The sequence below is a fragment of the Pseudophryne corroboree genome, chromosome 7 (assembly GCF_028390025.1).
Source record: "Pseudophryne corroboree isolate aPseCor3 chromosome 7, aPseCor3.hap2, whole genome shotgun sequence".
In the NCBI taxonomy this organism is placed as follows: domain Eukaryota; kingdom Metazoa; phylum Chordata; class Amphibia; order Anura; family Myobatrachidae; genus Pseudophryne; species Pseudophryne corroboree.
This window is the reverse complement of record NC_086450.1, coordinates 194,515,076-194,532,014: the sequence shown is the minus strand read 5'-3', so window position 1 is coordinate 194,532,014 and position 16,939 is coordinate 194,515,076.

Here is a 16,939-nt window from a genome sequence, read left to right as displayed (position 1 = left end):
CCTGCTTTCGGCCAAATCCAGGGGCCACTTCTCTCTGCTCATCCTTCTGGACCTCTCTGCTGCCTTTGACACCGTAGATCATCCTCTCCTCCTCCGCTGGTCGCCGGGAGGCCAGCCGCCGGGAGATCGTAGTGAACCCATATACACATATACATAGCATATTAAACATGCATACATATATATATATATATATATATATACACACACACATACAGTACACATATGTATATACACATGTATATATATATCATGTGTGTGTGTGTGTGTGTGTGTGTGTGTGTGTGTGTGTGTGTGTGTGTGTGTGTTTGTATGTATGTATATACATGTGTATATATGTAGGCACATGGATATATATGTACTATAATTAACATAAAGTAAACTTTTATTGCACTTGCAAGTGCCACCAGGAAGACAGCAGGCTGCAGAGGACGCTAGACAGTCATTAATATTACTCATGCAGCTAAAATAAAAAAATAAAAAAATAAAAAAATATTTTTTTTTTTAGTGGAGGGGGGTTTCTGGGTACTCGGAAACCCCCCCTGGGTGCGCCACTGACTGACAGCTGCTGATGCTAATCCCAGCCTTCCCACAGTGGCTCTATTTTAAATTAACTGCTAATACACTGTCGGGACAAACAGCAGCACTGAGGATTTAAAAGCTTAGCTATCGCTGATCAGACAGCAGGAAACGGGAAGTTTAAAAATTGTAAATGCCAATGTGCGCTCGGGAAAGCAGCTTCCCTACAGGATAGGGGCACAGCGCAACTTTTAAAAGGGAGACACCATACTCTGCTAGCCAGGAAAAGAGTCCCACTTACCACTGCAGAATCCTGCCAGTGTGCAATGGAGTCACAGGGTCTGATGACACTGCGCTTAGGGACCCAGATACTAACCTGTGCCAGCTGTGGAGGGGCACACAGTGGATGAAAAAGTAATGTTTTGATATTCTGTCGTGGTGAGGACAAGGTGGTAAGTAAATTGATGATAATACAAGAAGCCTGGGACTGGTGTAGGAAAAGGAGATTTATGTTCATACCTTGTTAAATCCTTTTCTTCGAGATCCATAGGGGACACAGGCATTACGCTGGGGTATAGGCTGTGCAAAAGGACTGGGCCCCAAACAATTAAAAAACTTCTGACTTCTCGGAAGCCTAGACTTCTTCTTCCCTATACCCCATTCCCATCCAGGCCAGTTCAGTTAGCAAGCCCAAGGGAGGATCTAGAAGGAGGAGAAGGAAGACCAGTACACACAGATGCAAACACACATCAGGAATGGGTAGAGAAACCAAACTGAACCAGCTCTCGCAAGCCAGGTGCATCAGGGTGGGCACCCCGTGTCCCCCTATGGCTCTCAAAGAAAAGGATATCACAAGGTAACAACAAATTTCCTTTTCTTCCCCTCTCCATAGAGTTCCAAAGCAATTGCCCTAAGGGAGGGTATCCTACTGAGCTACACTGAAAACACTTCACCCAAAATCTGCATCCGGTGACGTGAAGGGGTCAAAGGAATAGAAACAAAGGAACACATGGACGCAAGACCATGTTGCTGCCTTGCAAAGCTGCTCAGCAGAAGCCCCACGGTCAGCCACACAAGAATCCACCGTCCGAGTGGAATGAGCATTCACCACAGTCGCAGGATGATCTACCGCAGTGTACGCATGGCGGATAGTCAAATATAGCCACCTGGCCAAGGTCTCCTTGGTAGCCAGCCAGCCAGCCACGTTTGTGAAAACCACAAAGTACAAAAAGGGAATCAGATTTATATATATATCCATGATGCGATCCGGAGGGTCCAAACAACATCTAACAACCATCTGGAAGGTGAGAGCATAGGCTTGGTAGACTACTCCATGTACCCAGGCATCAGCCGTTGTTGCTAACCAGGCCCCGGAGAAAAGCAGCAGCCAGCCGCCTACACTGGGTAGCTACCGTGACTATGTTCTTGTGCAATTCAAGGCCAAAAAGAACATCCTCAGAATAAGGAAGAGCCTCAAGGGCCTTCTTAAGAGTCTGCATGCCAGGACCAAAGCCAGAGGGCCCTTGTGGCTGAGACGGAGGTAGTTGACACCTTGGAGGTTAGGATACCAGTGTCCAGAGCCGCCTCTCCAGGTAGGAGGCTGCTTCCCTGGTATGCGCCACTGTCCTTGTGGGAGCCTGAGAGGCTCTCTTCCCAGGGAGTACACCTAGCCACTGATAGATTTAACCACCTCAGCAGACACCAGAGCTGGATGTGCAATAGCACCTGCATGGGAATAAATAACCTTAAGGAAGGTCTCCAACTTCCTATTCATCGGATCCTTAAGAAAAGGCGCATTAGGGATAGGAAGGGTAGAGTGCATAACCAGATGGGTGACATGAGTGTCCACTGGTGGAAGAGACTCCCACTTGGTACATTCCTCAGCAGGGAGCAGATAAAAGGGCACAGTGTATTTGGAGACCTGAAAACACCTACTGTATTAGGAATGGTCCAAACTTCAGCCAAAAGTTCTGCAAACAACCCATCTTTAATGTTTAATAATTGAGGATTTACATCCTCAATGGAAAGGACCAAAATAACAGTTATAATTAAAGCCACTACGTTCACCTGATATGGGGACTTCTTTGGACAGAGGAGCTTTCAACGTCAGAAGTAACAGACCTACTTAGGTGCTTTTCTCTTGGAAGACATGTTACAAAATCCAATGCAATTTCCACACACCAGGTTAAGATAAGAGGTGTTTTAAGGGATGGTACAATGAATGTAAAGCCACACCAATTAAGTAATAGTGCAGTGTAGTAGAGAGAGAACACATGGAACCTCTTACCTTGACCTACCTGTGCAAAGGCTATCTGTCCAGGAGAGAAAGCCTGCAGAAAGATAAGACGTTATGGTAGACCTACCGTTGATAACTTTTTCTCCATAGTATCCACAGGATATACATTGTGTATGAGGTTGCATCAGCGGAATGGCACCAACGATCAAAGCTTTCGGCCTCCCATAATGCAACGGAACAGTCTCCTATTTCCCTGCCTCCTGGCTCAGGCAATTCAGTTATTTTCCAAAACTCAAGGCAGGAGCAGCATAGATAACCCTAATCAGGTGAGAAGAACACACACACACACACACACACACACACACACACACACACACACACACACAAAGGAAGGGGTTAGTAAGTGTAAGGATCCTCAAATCAGGTGCGTCTGGGTGGGATCCCTGTGAATACTGTGGACTTAGGAGAAAAAGAGTTATCAATGGTAGGTCTACCATAACTTCTTATTTCTCCTGCAGGGTCCACAGTAGTATCCACAGGATATACATTGGGATGTCCCAAAGCAGATTTAGTGGAGGGGATGCGCCTGATTGGACAGGAAAAATCTTCGCCCGAATGCAGCTTCCTGAGAGGCAAAGGTATCAAAGGCATAATGTCTAATGGATGTGTTGATGGAAGACCAGGTGGCTGCACTACATATCTGTTCCGCAGAGGCACCATGGCGTGCTGCCCAAGATGGACCTACCTTACGAGTAGAATGAGGAGAGACATTAGCCGAACAGGCTGATCAGCTTGAGAATGAGCTTCCGAGATAGTCATCCGAAGCCACCACGCCAGTGTTTGCTTGTCAGCAGTCCATCCTCTCTTGTGGAACCTATAGAGAACGAAGAGAGTGTCTGTCTTTCAGCACAGATACAATTCATGTAGATCCTTAGAGCCTGGACTATGTCTAAAGATGCATCTCCCCTGCTGCTCTCTCCTACGGAGGCCTCTCCTTCACCCACACGGTCAGACCTGATGGTCGCCAGGGTGGAGGCGTGGGCATCCTTCTCTCCCCTAACTGCACCTTTTGTGTCATCCCACCTGAGCCCTCCCTCACCTTCTCCACCTTCGAGGTCCACACTATCCGCCTCTTCTACCCAATCACCTCCTTGTGGCAGTGATCTACCGCCCCCCTGGCCACTGTTCACCTTTCCTTGACAACTTTGCTGCCTCGCTTCCCCACTTTCTCTCCTCCGACCTCCCCTCTGTCATACTCGGTGACTTTAACATCCCTATTGACATCACTAATGCTGCTTCCACTAATCTTCTTGCCCTTTCCACCTCCTTTGGACTTTCTCAATGGACCTCCACCCCTACTCACAATCTCGGCCACTCCCTCGACCTTGTCTTCACCCACCGATGTGATCTCTTTGATTTCTCAAACTCTTCCTTCCCTCTCTCTGACCACCATCTGCTTTCTTTCACCCTCTCACCCTCCTTCCTCCTCTTCACGCCCAGACCCACCACCACCAGACGCAATCTCGGGTCTCTCAACCCCACTTTCATGTCCTCCCTCGAGACTTTCCTATCTCCTCTTTCCACTATAACTTGTCCCAACCAGGCAGCCTCCTTCTATAACTCTTCCCTAACTGCTACTCTCGACTCTGTGGACCCCCTCTCCTCTGTCCCCCTCCGCCGCTCCAAACCCCAACCCTGGCACACCAAACTAACACGTTTCTTACAAAAATGCTCACGATCTGCTGAACGCTCCTGGAGGAAATTTCACTCTCTGCCGGACTTCCTCCATTTCAAGTTTATTCTCTCCTCCTACAGCTCTGCTCTTTCCCTCGCTAAGCATTCCTTTTTCCAAGCACTCATCTCTTCTCAGTCCTCCTGTCCACGCCGTCTCTTTGAAACTTTCAACACTCTCCTTCGCCCCCCTCCTCCTCCCCTCCCATCCTCCCTCACTGCCACTGACTTTGCCTCCTTCTTCATCTCCAATTGAGGACATCCAACACGACATCTCCCGCCGTCACCCCTCTGCTACCCCCCTGCCCCCTTTATCCCTCCCCTCCATCTATCCCACCCTGTTCTCCTTCTGTCCCACTTCAGAAAAGGAAGTCCACTCCCTCATCTTATCCTCCCCCCCTCCACCTGCCCCCTGGACCCCCTTCCCTCCCGTCTTCTCCGCTCCCTCTCCCCCACTGCCTGCCCCCACCTTGCTCACCTCTTTAACCTGTCCCTCTCCACCGGCATCTTCCAGTCACCATTCAAACATGCTCTGGTCTCGCCTATTCTCAAAAAACCCAACCTCGACCCCTCATCACCCACTAACTACCGCCCCATCTCTCTTCTCCCTTTCGCCTCCAAATTACTTGAACGACTAGTCTACAGCCGTCTCACAAGCTACCTCTCTGACAACTCCATCCTCGATCCACTACAATCTGGCTTTCGCCCACTCCACTCGACTGAGACTGCCCTGGTGAAAGTCACCAATGACCTGCTTTCGGCCAAATCCAGGGGCCACTTCTCTCTGCTCATCCTTCTGGACCTCTCTGCTGCCTTTGACACCGTAGATCATTCTCTACTCCTCCGCACACTCCAAAACGCTGGCCTCTCTAGCACTATCCTTGACTGGTTTTCTTCTTACCTCACTAACCGCTCCTTCTCTGTGTCTGCCTCCAGCACCACCTCACACCATTCCATCCTTCCTGTTGGTGTCCCTCAGGGTTCTGTCCTTGGACCCCTTCTGTTCTCCCTGTAGACCTCTTCCCTGTGTGCGCTCATTAACTCATTTGGCCTTCAATACCACCTCTATGCTGATGACACACAACTCTACTTCTCATCTCCTGATCTGTCCCCCTCTGTCCTCTCTCAGGTTTCCAGCTGCCTCTCCGCAATCTCCTCCTGGATGTCTGAACGCTCTCTAAAGCTCAACATGGACAAAACTGAACTCATCATCTCCCCCCCCCTCCATCCAGAGCAACACCCCCGACCAATATCTCAATCATTGTTGACAACACCACCATCTCCCCCGTTCCCCAACTCCGCTGCTTGGGTGTCACTCTTGACTCCTCCCTCTCCTTTGCACCCCACATCCAAACTCTGGCACAATCCTGTCGTTTCCAGCTACGCAACATTGCTCGTATCAGGCCATATCTCTCCCAGAGTGCAACTAAACTCATCATCCACTCACTGGTCATCTCACGACTTGACTACTGCAATGTCTTCCTCACTGGCCTCGCTTGCTCCCATCTTGCTCCCCTCCAATCTGTCCTGAACTCCGCAGCTAGGCTTATCTTCCTCTCCCGCCGCACCACATCTGCCACTCCCCTTCAACAAAATCTACACTGGCTCCCATTCCCCTACAGAATCCTCTTCAAACTCCTCACCCTCACATACAAGGCCATCTCTAATTCCACTGCTCCCCACATCTCCAACCTCCTTTCCCTTCATACTCCCTCCCGCCACCTACGGTCGACTAATGACGTCGCCTCTCCACCGCCCTGGTCACTGCTTCCCATGCACGAGTTCAGGATTTTGCCCGTGCTGCACCCCTTCAGTGGAACGCACTCCCCCGCTCCATTAGACTCTCCCCAACCTTGCAAAGCTTCAAACGGGCACTAAAAACCCACCTATTCATCAAAGCATACCCCCCCGATGCATAACCCAGTGCTGAAGCCGTGCCTCCACCCCCCTGCCTCATGCCGTGAACATATCAGCTTTGCTTGCATACTGCCATCAGGCTACCTCCCACTTGCCTGCACCTCTTGTCATCTGTCTGTTGCCCCACACCACTAGATTGTTAGCTCTTCAGAGCAGGTCCCTCTTTCCTCTTGTTATCTAAGCCCTCTTCTCGACACATTTCACTCGCAGCTCTCCCCTACTCAACGACCATCTTGATCCTGCTAGTAAAGGCTCATCTCCATCTATGGCCACCAGCCTCTAGTAGTACGATGATCACTCCATCAATACTTACATCTTAGCTGTATTATGTCTTGAGAACGTGTGGTGCTCTGTTACCTGTACTCTATTTCTGTTATTTATTTACTGTAATGCTATGTTTTGTCTCCCTGTACTGTCCTTTGTACGGCGCTGCGAAACACATGTGGCGCCTTATAAATAAAATGTAATAATAATAATCTCCCGCAAAAGGGTCTGGCCCTTGGAAAGTCGGAACTACAATTTCATTGTTAAGGTGGAACTTAGAGACCAACATAGGAAGATAACCAGATTTGGTTCTAAAAACCGATCTATCTGGATGATAAATCAGAAAAGGAGGGCGACATAACAATGCCCCTAAATCTGAGACTTTTCTAGCTGAAGCAATAGCCAGTAAAAAGAGAACCTTAGCTGTCAATCATTTAAGATCCACTTGACTCAGTGGTTCAAATGGGGCAATTCAAAGCACCTTTAGGACTAAATTTAGATCCCAAGGAGCTGTAGGAGGAACAAAAGGAGGCTGGATGTGAAGTACTCCTTGGAAAAAAGTGTGAACATCCTGTAGGTTAGCAATTTTCTTTTGAAACCATACAGTCAATGCCTACACCTGCACTCTCAAGGAAGCCACACGGAGACTTTTGGCCATTCCTGCCTGAAGAAATGCTAGGACCCTAGAAACTCTAAAAGACCTAGGGTCAAGCTTCCTGGCACCACACTATTGAATATAAGCATGCCATACTGTAATAAATGCAAGCCGAGGACGGTTTCCTTGCTCTAAGCATTGTTTGAATTACTTGTTGTGAAAAACCTTTTGCTTTCGGGATGGATGTCTCAAGAGCCACACCGTCAAAGACAGCTGATCCAGGTGCTTGTAATAACATGGACTCGGAGACAGTAGATCTGGACATTGAGGCAGTAGAAACAAAGTATCCACGGACAGCCTCTGAAGATCTGTGTACCAATGACTTCTGGGCCACGCCGGAGCTATTAGTATCACAACGGCGCTTTCATTGTTTGACCTTTCGAATCACCCTGGACAACAGGGCGATTGGTGGAAACACATAGGCCAGATGAAAGTCACATCTCACTGACAGAGCATCCACGAAGATCGCTCTGAGATCCTTTGTCCTTGACCCGTAGGCAGGAACTTTGTTGTTCTGACAAAAAGCCATGAGGTCTATCTCTGGCAGCCCCCACTTGTTTACCAAAATCTGGAAGACCTCTGGGTGTAACGCCCATTCGTTTGCATGAATGGTGTATCGACTGAGAAAATTCACTTCCCAGTTTAGGACACCTGGAACGAACACTGCGGACAAGACCAGATAATGAAGTTCTGCCCACCTTAACGTGCATCTTGTTGGTATAGTGCGATGGATCGATACCATAGGTGTGCAGTGGGGAGCCTTAGATAAAGTATTACCTCAGGAGTTACCTTGTATACAGACAGAACGAGACTTGAGATGTATATCTTGTTTATATAGTACTGAAATAGCAGGATCAATACAACAGGTTTCAGTATCATCAGCTTATCTCCTTCTCCCTCAGAGACTCTTCTAGAAAGACACATGTGAGGTAAAACAAACAAGTACATAACATATGCAACAGACAAACACTACATCTCTGTAACTATACAGCGCCATCTGCTGCCCCTGTACGGTAACTACATGCATATAAACGAAACCATAGTCTGTTGTCCATATTTCAACACCCCTTCTCAACAGACTGGGTTTCTTCAGTTAGACCCATCTTTGACGTAAGTCTCCAATGTCTCTCTCTGGTAAGAGGCTTAGTCATGATATCAGCTGTCATATCTTCTGTTGGGCAATAGTTCAACTCTATAAGACCTTGTTCCTGTAGATCCCTCAGGAAGTGATGCTTGACATCAATGTGCTTGGTTCTTGGGTTCACTCTTTCTGTTTGCGCTAATGCAATGCATCCTTGATTATCCTCATATATCTTGATAGGTTCTTCTTGAGGCATTCCTAGGTCTGATAGTAGTTGCATTAACCATACCACTTCTTGACTTAGTGTGAATGTTCCATCACCTTCTCTTGAGATTTGCATTCCCAAGTAATGCGTTATGTGGCCGAGGTCTTTTGTTTCAAACTGACGGTTTAGTTCTTGTAACAATTCAACTTCGTCCCCTTCTTGTTCGAAACAAACTAGCAAATCGTCCACGTAAATTAATACATAGAACCATCTTTCCTCTATCAACTTCGTGTAGAGACATGGGTCTGCTTTGCTTCTGATGAATCCCTTTTCTGTCAGAACTCCATTTATCTTTGTATTCCATGCTCTTGCTGCTTGTTTAAGACCATATATACTCTTGTTCAGTTTACATACGTGATCTGGGTTCTGAGAATCCACGAAGCCTGGTGGTTGTTCCATGTATATATCTTCCTTTAGTTCACCATGTAGGAAAGCCGTCTTTACATCGAAATGTTTCACTTGCATACCCTTTATGGCTGCTGTTAGGAGTAAGGTTCTAATGGTAGTGTGCTTCACAACTGGAGCAAACGTTTCATCATAATCTTCTCCAAATTTCTGTGAATATCCTTTAGCAACCAGTCTTGCCTTGTATCTTTCTATTTTTCCTTCAGAATCATACTTGACCTTAAAAGTCCATTTACATCCTATGGCCTTTTTGTCTAATGGTAGTCTGGTCAATGTCCATGTCTGATTGTCTTCCATTGATTCCATTTCTTCTTTTGCGGCTCCTAGCCATTTCTGTGCTTCTCTTTCAGAAAAATTTGCAATTTCTTCCCATGATGCAGGTTCTTGTATGTTAATGGCTTTTGCTTTGTAAGATAAACGTGTAGGTGCTTTTCCCTTGTTTTCTCTTGAAGAGCGTCTCACACCCTCGGATGCACTCTCATGAGTGTCGCTGGTATTTGTCTTGTGTTGTACTTCAACTTCTTGAATGATCTCTACTTCATCTGTTTCTTTGGATTTGGTGCTTTCTTCTTCTTCAGTAGAGTCTACTGGAATTATGACATCATCTCGTGTTTCTTCTATGAATGTCACACTGTTGCTTATAACTACTTTTCCAGTTCTTGGATTTAAGATTCTGTAGCCTTTTGAATGTTCACTATAGCCGACTAGAACTCCCTCTTCTGCTCGGTTCTGCAACTTGCTTCGTTTTTCAGCAGGAATGTAAACGAAGGCTCTGCATCCAAAAACTCTAATGTGCTTTAAGCTGGGTTTCTTACCGTGCCACAGCTCATATGGTGTCTTCATTACTGCTTTGGAAAGTAGTCTGTTTTGAAGATAGGTGGCTGTTGCTGCTGCTTCACCCCAATATTTATCAGGTAGTCCTGAATCTGTAAGCATGCACCTTATCATTTCTGTTAGTGATCTGTTTTTCCTCTCAGATACGCCATTTTGCTCTGGTGTATATGGTACTGTCTTCTGATGCTCAATACCGAGTCCTCTTAAGTACCGTTCTATTTTCTGTCCTGTGAACTCGCCTCCATTGTCGCTGCGAAGAGTTAGCATATTCCTCTTGAACCTGTTTCTGGTCATGTTCACATAGTCTTGCAGCTTTTCTAAGACTTCATCTTTACTTTTTATTAGATAAGTGACTGTGAACCTGGAGTAGTCATCAATGAATGTCAGCATGTACCTTTTGTCTCCTACGGTTCGCGTTTTCATAGGTCCGCATACATCACTATGTACCAGGTCTAGTGGTCTGGAAGCTCTGTTTTCACTTTTCTTAGGAATTGTTATCCTTGTCGCTTTCGCTTTTATGCAGCATTGACACTTCATCATTTCTGAACAGTCTGACACTTTGAGATCCCTGGCTAGGTCTCTCTTCTGTATTTCCTTTATGCAATCTGGGTGTCTGTGTCCTAATCTTCTATGCCACTTGTGAATACAGTCAGCGTGTTTCTGTGTACTCAGCTTTGCCTGCTGTGCTGCAATACCCAGACAGTATAAATGTTCTTTTATTCTGGCTGTAGCTAGTGTTTCTCTTCCGTTTTGGATAAAACACTTATTATTCTGAAACTTTACAGTAAGTCCTTTTTCTACTAGATTCTTTACTGATAGCAGTGCTCCCTCAAGCTTGGGAACATATAGCACATCTGTTACGGGTATTTCTGCATAGCTGCCATTACCCTTGGAGCATAGGAATTGACCATTCCCTTTCCCTTCTGCAATGATATTTGTTCCATCTGCTAGGTAGATTGTTTCTTTATGGTTCAAATCAAGTTCAGTAAAAAAGTCCTTGTTATTTGTCATGTGACTAGTCGCTCCTGAGTCTACATACCACTTTTCTGATAATTGGTTTACTGTCGCTTTAAATGTTCCATTCCACTTGTGTGCTCCTGTATCTGTAAGTGTGGCTTTGGCTCTTTGTTTGTGTAATCTTTCTGGTGGTTTGTGCTGCTCTGTCTTCCATATGGTGCAATCTCTTTTCAGGTGACCCACTTTCTTGCATCTGAAACATGCTCTTGTTTCCCTGGTGTGTGGCTTAGTGTCCGCCATTTTAAGTGCTTTCTCTGTGTCACTTTCAGTATTGCACTCTGTAAGCTCCTTTCTGCGTTGATACTCCTCTATGAGCCTGTTCTTCACAAAGTCTGGTGTGATTTCTGCTTCAGGTCTCATTTCTAGTGCGTTTATTAGTGCACTGTATGTATCTGGTAAACTGCAAAGGAGGATGGCTACTATGTGGTTGCTTTTGATTTCTTCTCCCATTGACCTGAGCTGTATGGTTATCTCTAGTAGTGCACTGATGTGTTCTTGCATTGTCTTGCCTTTATTAAATCTCATTTGATATAATTTTCTTAATAGGAATAGTTTGCTGTTCAAACTTGCTCCTTCATGCACTCTCTGCAAAGCACACCACATGCCTTTAGCTGTACTCTCTTGTCTGATGTGTATAAGCTGTTCATCTTCCACTAGTAAACTTATAGTGGCTCTTGCCTGTCTGTCCTTCTTAATCCACTGCTGATCCTCTCCTTCAGGTCTGTCTGCATTTATAACATCCCATAAATCATCTCTGGTTAATAGCATTTCTACTTTAAACTTCCATGTTTGATAGTTCTCATTAGAAAGCTTGCTTGCAGCTAGTCTGAGATCTGTGTAATTTGCCATAACCCTTCCTTGTATAGATCTCTCTATTCTTCTGTGGTATTAAACTTGTTTTACTCACAGTTTTCTTTCCAAGGTTCTCCTGGGTTGTTTCTTGTGCGTTACACAGTCTGCTGTCTGCGCCTGCTGGGACTTGCAGTGCGACTCGTGATCTGGATGCTGCTTAGGATGCACTCCTGAAAACTTTTATCTTATACAGACTCCAGTCTGGGCCCATAACCTGTTGGTATAGTGCGATGGATCGATACCATAGGTGTGCAGTGGGGAGCCTTAGATAAAGTATTACCTCAGGAGTTACCTTGTATACAGACAGAACGAGACTTGAGATGTATATCTTGTTTATATAGTACTGAAATAGCAGGATCAATACAACAGGTTTCAGTATCATCAGCTTATCTCCTTCTCCCTCAGAGACTCTTCTAGAAAGACACATGTGAGGTAAAACAAACAAGTACATAACATATGCAACAGACAAACACTACATCTCTGTAACTATACAGCGCCATCTGCTGCCCCTGTACGGTAACTACATGCATATAAACGAAACCATAGTCTGTTGTCCATATTTCAACACATCTTACCTACTTCATTGCCTTTTTGCTGCAAGTTCCTCCCTGATGATTGAGGTACGCTACTGCCGTCGCATTGTCTGAGTGAATCTGAACCGGTTTTCCCTGAAGTATGTCTTTTGCCTGAGTGAGTGCCATATATACAGCCCGAAGTTCCAATATATTTATCGTCAGGCAACTTTCTTCCTTGGTCCACTGTCCCTGGAAGCAGCACTTTTCTGACATGGCTCCCCAGCCCTGAAGACTGGCGTCCGTCGAAAGAACCTCCCACTCCGTGATCCAAAAGGATGGGATGGCTGTAGCCACCAGGCTAACGACCTCCGTACTTCCTGAGGAATGACCATAGTCTGAGTTTTTATTGTCTGATGTCGTCCATTTCATCTGGAAAGAATCAGACATTGAAGGGGCCTCAAGTGGAATTGAGCATATTCCACTGTGTCGATTGTTGACACCATAGATCCCATCACTCGCATTTCTGCATGAATGGATACTCTTCAACTGTGTAGTTGCTCCTGAATCCTTGTCTGTATTGTGGATATTTTGTTCAGAGGTAGAAAAACTCTATGAAGTCTGGAATCCAATACCACCCCCAGGTGCGTCATGCGTTGTGACGGAACCAGGGACGACGTCACCCAATTTATGAGCCAGCCATGGCTTTGTAAACAGGCTGTTGCATATGGCACTGGAGAGTTTCCTGGGATTGAGCTAAGATTAACAGGTTGTCCAGGTATGAGAAAATTCTTATTCCCTGACGATGGAGATAAGCCGCCATCACCACCATCATTTTGGTAAACACTCTTGTAGCAAGTCCAAAGGGCCTGAAACTGAAACTGAAAGTGTTGCCAGAGGATAGCAAACCTGAGATAGCACTGATGGGACGGTGCTATAGGTACATGCAGGTAAGCATCCTAGATATCTAGGGATACCATAAAATCCCCCGCCAAGCTCTTTGGCCAAGATAATAGAACAGAAATTTTCCATATGAAAACGAGGCACCCAAATGTGCCAAATGCGTAGCTGGGCTAAATTTAACACAGCTACGATCAGGAACACAGACATTCTGGGGGATGCCCATCACTGTGGCCCCACTTAACCTCGCGGTCTATCGCAGACCGCAAAGTTCCCATCATTGGATATAATGTAGCTGCGCTAAGCTACATTGTATCCACAGTGCTCCGATTGACTGACAGTGCAGGCGCGCACATGACGTGGCGCTCCCTGACTGGCTGAAGGGACCCTCTTTGACAGGAGTCATGGGGGGCCCCGACATTCGTGGAAAGGGGATCCATGTGTAAACATGGATCCCCTTTCAGTTCGTGGGTCGGGTGAGCGGTTTGGTTTTATGACCGGTCGCTGAATTATAACTTTTAAGAAGAGGACCGATCTACACTGGATTCTTTGTGAGTATAATTTTATTTACAGGTACCCCTGGATTCTACTGGACAAGGGGACCGAGTGCTTCGGGTCAACATAGGTAAGTATGTGTGTATGTAAGTGTGCATGTATGTACATTAAACTTGTACTGTCACGGTGTCTGTGTTATGTTTTTATTTGGGTATTTTTTTGTAGTAGAACTACAGGTACCAGCGGGCCTGTTTTTCCCCTGCATGCTGGTACTTGTGGTTCTACAAGTTCCAGCTTGGGGGAGGCTTGCAGGGACTTGTAGTTCTGCTACAAAAAACAGTATTCTTTTTTTTTACACAAAAGGCTATCAGCCTCCCATCCACCGCCCACGGATGGGGGGGGGACAGCCTCGGGCTTCACCCCTGGTCCTTGAGTGGCTGGAGGGGGGGACCCCTTGATTTAAGGGGTCCCCACTCCTCTAGGGTACCAAGGCCAGGGGTGACTAGTTGGTGATTTAATGCCAGGGCCGCCGGGACCAATATAAAAGTGTCCCCCGGCTGTGTCATTATCTCTCTGACTAGTGGAGCCTGGTGCTGGTGTTAAAAATACGGGGGACCCCTATGTTTTTTGTCCCCCGTATTTTTTGCACCAGGACCAGGCGCAGAGCTTGGTGCTGGTTGTTTAAATATGCGGGAACCCTACACTATTTTTTCCCTGTATTTTTACAACCAGGACCGGCTCAAAGAGCCCGAGGCTGGTTGTGCTTAGGAAGGGGGACCCCACGCAATTTTTATTTTTAACACTTTCTGCACTTCTCATAATATACACAATGAAGCCCTGCATGGATCTCACAGATCCGACCGGGATTCATTGTGTTTTGTCAGGCAGTGTTTTACTAATCACTCCCGTAAAACACTGTCTGACATTACGAATGACATCGACATCGGAAAATGCGAAAATGCAGAATACGACAGCATGGTAAATGAGACGTAAAAAAACCAAAAAGTTGCAAATTCACACTACCGATATCATTCGTGTTTAATCTCCCTCCAAATCCCGACAATTACGAATCTTAGTAAATATACCCCTTGGTGCTGTATCCCCTGCCTAAGGAGAGTGGGAAACAGGGAGATTTAACCTCGCTTCCAGGATCGATCAATACGCTAGCAAACGCTGAGTGGATCCAGATGCAAATAGTGAACACAAACGCCCAAGTAAATACATACGCTATCAGTGAACACAGAAGCAGAAAATCAGTTCATGGTGGGAAACTCGGAGGAAACTGGTCATGAATCGGGGCAACCAGGGGAGCGCCTTACTTCCCACTGCTGATATCAACCCCAGGGATCCCGGCCTCTTACTAATTCCTGGAGTATATGATCCCTGAGGCATAGCGCTGGTGCACCCGAGATGGCAGCCGCGTAAGCTACTGTTCGGTAGTCTCCCCCCGAAAACAGTACGGCTGTGTCTCGCATATTAACCAGCTAAGCAGAACAGAGACCTTACCTTCTCCCCGTTCTCCTGCCACAGCCTGGTAACGCCAGCTGTACTTGCTAGTACATCCTTACTGACGCCCGCTGAAACAGCACTGTACACGTGGGTAAGCACTGTCGCGACCCGGTGTAGAGTTGAAGGAGCGACGCTTTCTAAAGTGCGTATAAGACGCATTTTAGAAAGATCACAAAAAAAAAATAAGACTATAAAAATAAATTAAAGAAAAGCTTATGGCTGCCAAAAAATCAGCAGCCATAGACCGTGGTCCAGCTCCTGCCGCACCAAAAAAAAACCTGAATTACCTGAGCCAGGAATATAGGAGAATGGCCCGTTGCATTATGGGAGGCCGAAAGCTTTGATCGTTTGGTGCCAATGTATATCCTGTGGATATTACTGTGGACCCTGCAGGAGAAATAACAGGTATAGAACAGGCAGAAAGACAGAAAAAACTGAGGACAAGCACACAGTCACATTCAATGTAAAATAAATAAATAAAACGGGCAGTGAGTGCTCTACAAGCCCCTGTCAGCTGGACAGAACTAAACTAAATAACCTGACCTAAGAGTGAGGTATACAGCCAGACAGGAACTCAGCTCTCCGGAGACTAGCTACAGCTGGCTGTGAAAGGATATGATCGCTCAGCGTCTCTGTGGGAGGGGAGAAGAGAAGACCAGTGGCGAGAAGCCTCCATGAGGGAACGCACCATGGGCTGGGGGAGGAACTAATGGGGAGAGCCTATCACCCGCTACTGACATGGAGTAACAGGGCAATGGCCGCCTACCTGAGTAGTACCCCATTACATATGTGACCTGGTGTTCTTTTGCAGGAACGCAGAAGATCCGGACGCCCGCTGCTAGGGTCTCCGGTGGTCCTCCGCATCAAAGGTCAAAGCGCACTGACGCTTACCTGTGATCCCCAGTGTGCTGTGGAGTATCTGGCCAAAGTTGTTGGCCCACGCACCAGCCTGGGGTTGGTGGAGCAGCAGCACAGGCGTCAGGACTTTAATTACCTACCGGTAAATCCTTTTCTCGTAGTCCGTAGAGTATACTGGGGTCCATCTAGTACCATGGGGTATAGACGGGTCCACTAGGAGCCATGGGCACTTTAAGACTTTGATAGTGTGGGCTGGCTCTTCCCTCTATGCCTCTCCTACCAGACTCAGTCTAAGAATCTGTGTCCGAGGAGACAGACATACTTTGAGTGAAGGATAGATAAGGATAGGGTTAAATTCCGAACCAGCACACACAACAAGAGGAAACTTGGAAAGCCAAGCTAACCAAACTTAAAAAAACAGGAATAGAAATGGCTGAACCAACATTACTTAACCAAGTAACAGTTCAGGAAGAACGAAGCACTGGGCAGGTGCCCAGTATCCTCTACGGACTACGAGAAAAGGATTTACAGGTAGGTAATTAAAATCCTATTATCTCTTACGTCCTAGAGGATACTGGGATCCATTTAGTACCATGGGGATGTACCAAAGTGACCAAACCCAAATCGGGTGGGAGAGTGCTGAGGTTCCTGCAAAACTGATTGACCAAACTGAAGGTCCTCAGAGGCCAAAGTATCGAACTTGTAGAACTTAGCAAACATGTTCGAACCTGACCAAGTAGCTGCTTAGCAGAGCTGTAAAGCTGAGACACCCCGGGCAGCCGCCCAGGAAGAACCCACCGACCTAGTAGAGTGGGCCTGTACAGATTTTGGACACGGCAAACTTGCCATGGAATAAGCATGCTGAATGGTAAGTCTGATCCAGCGTGCAATT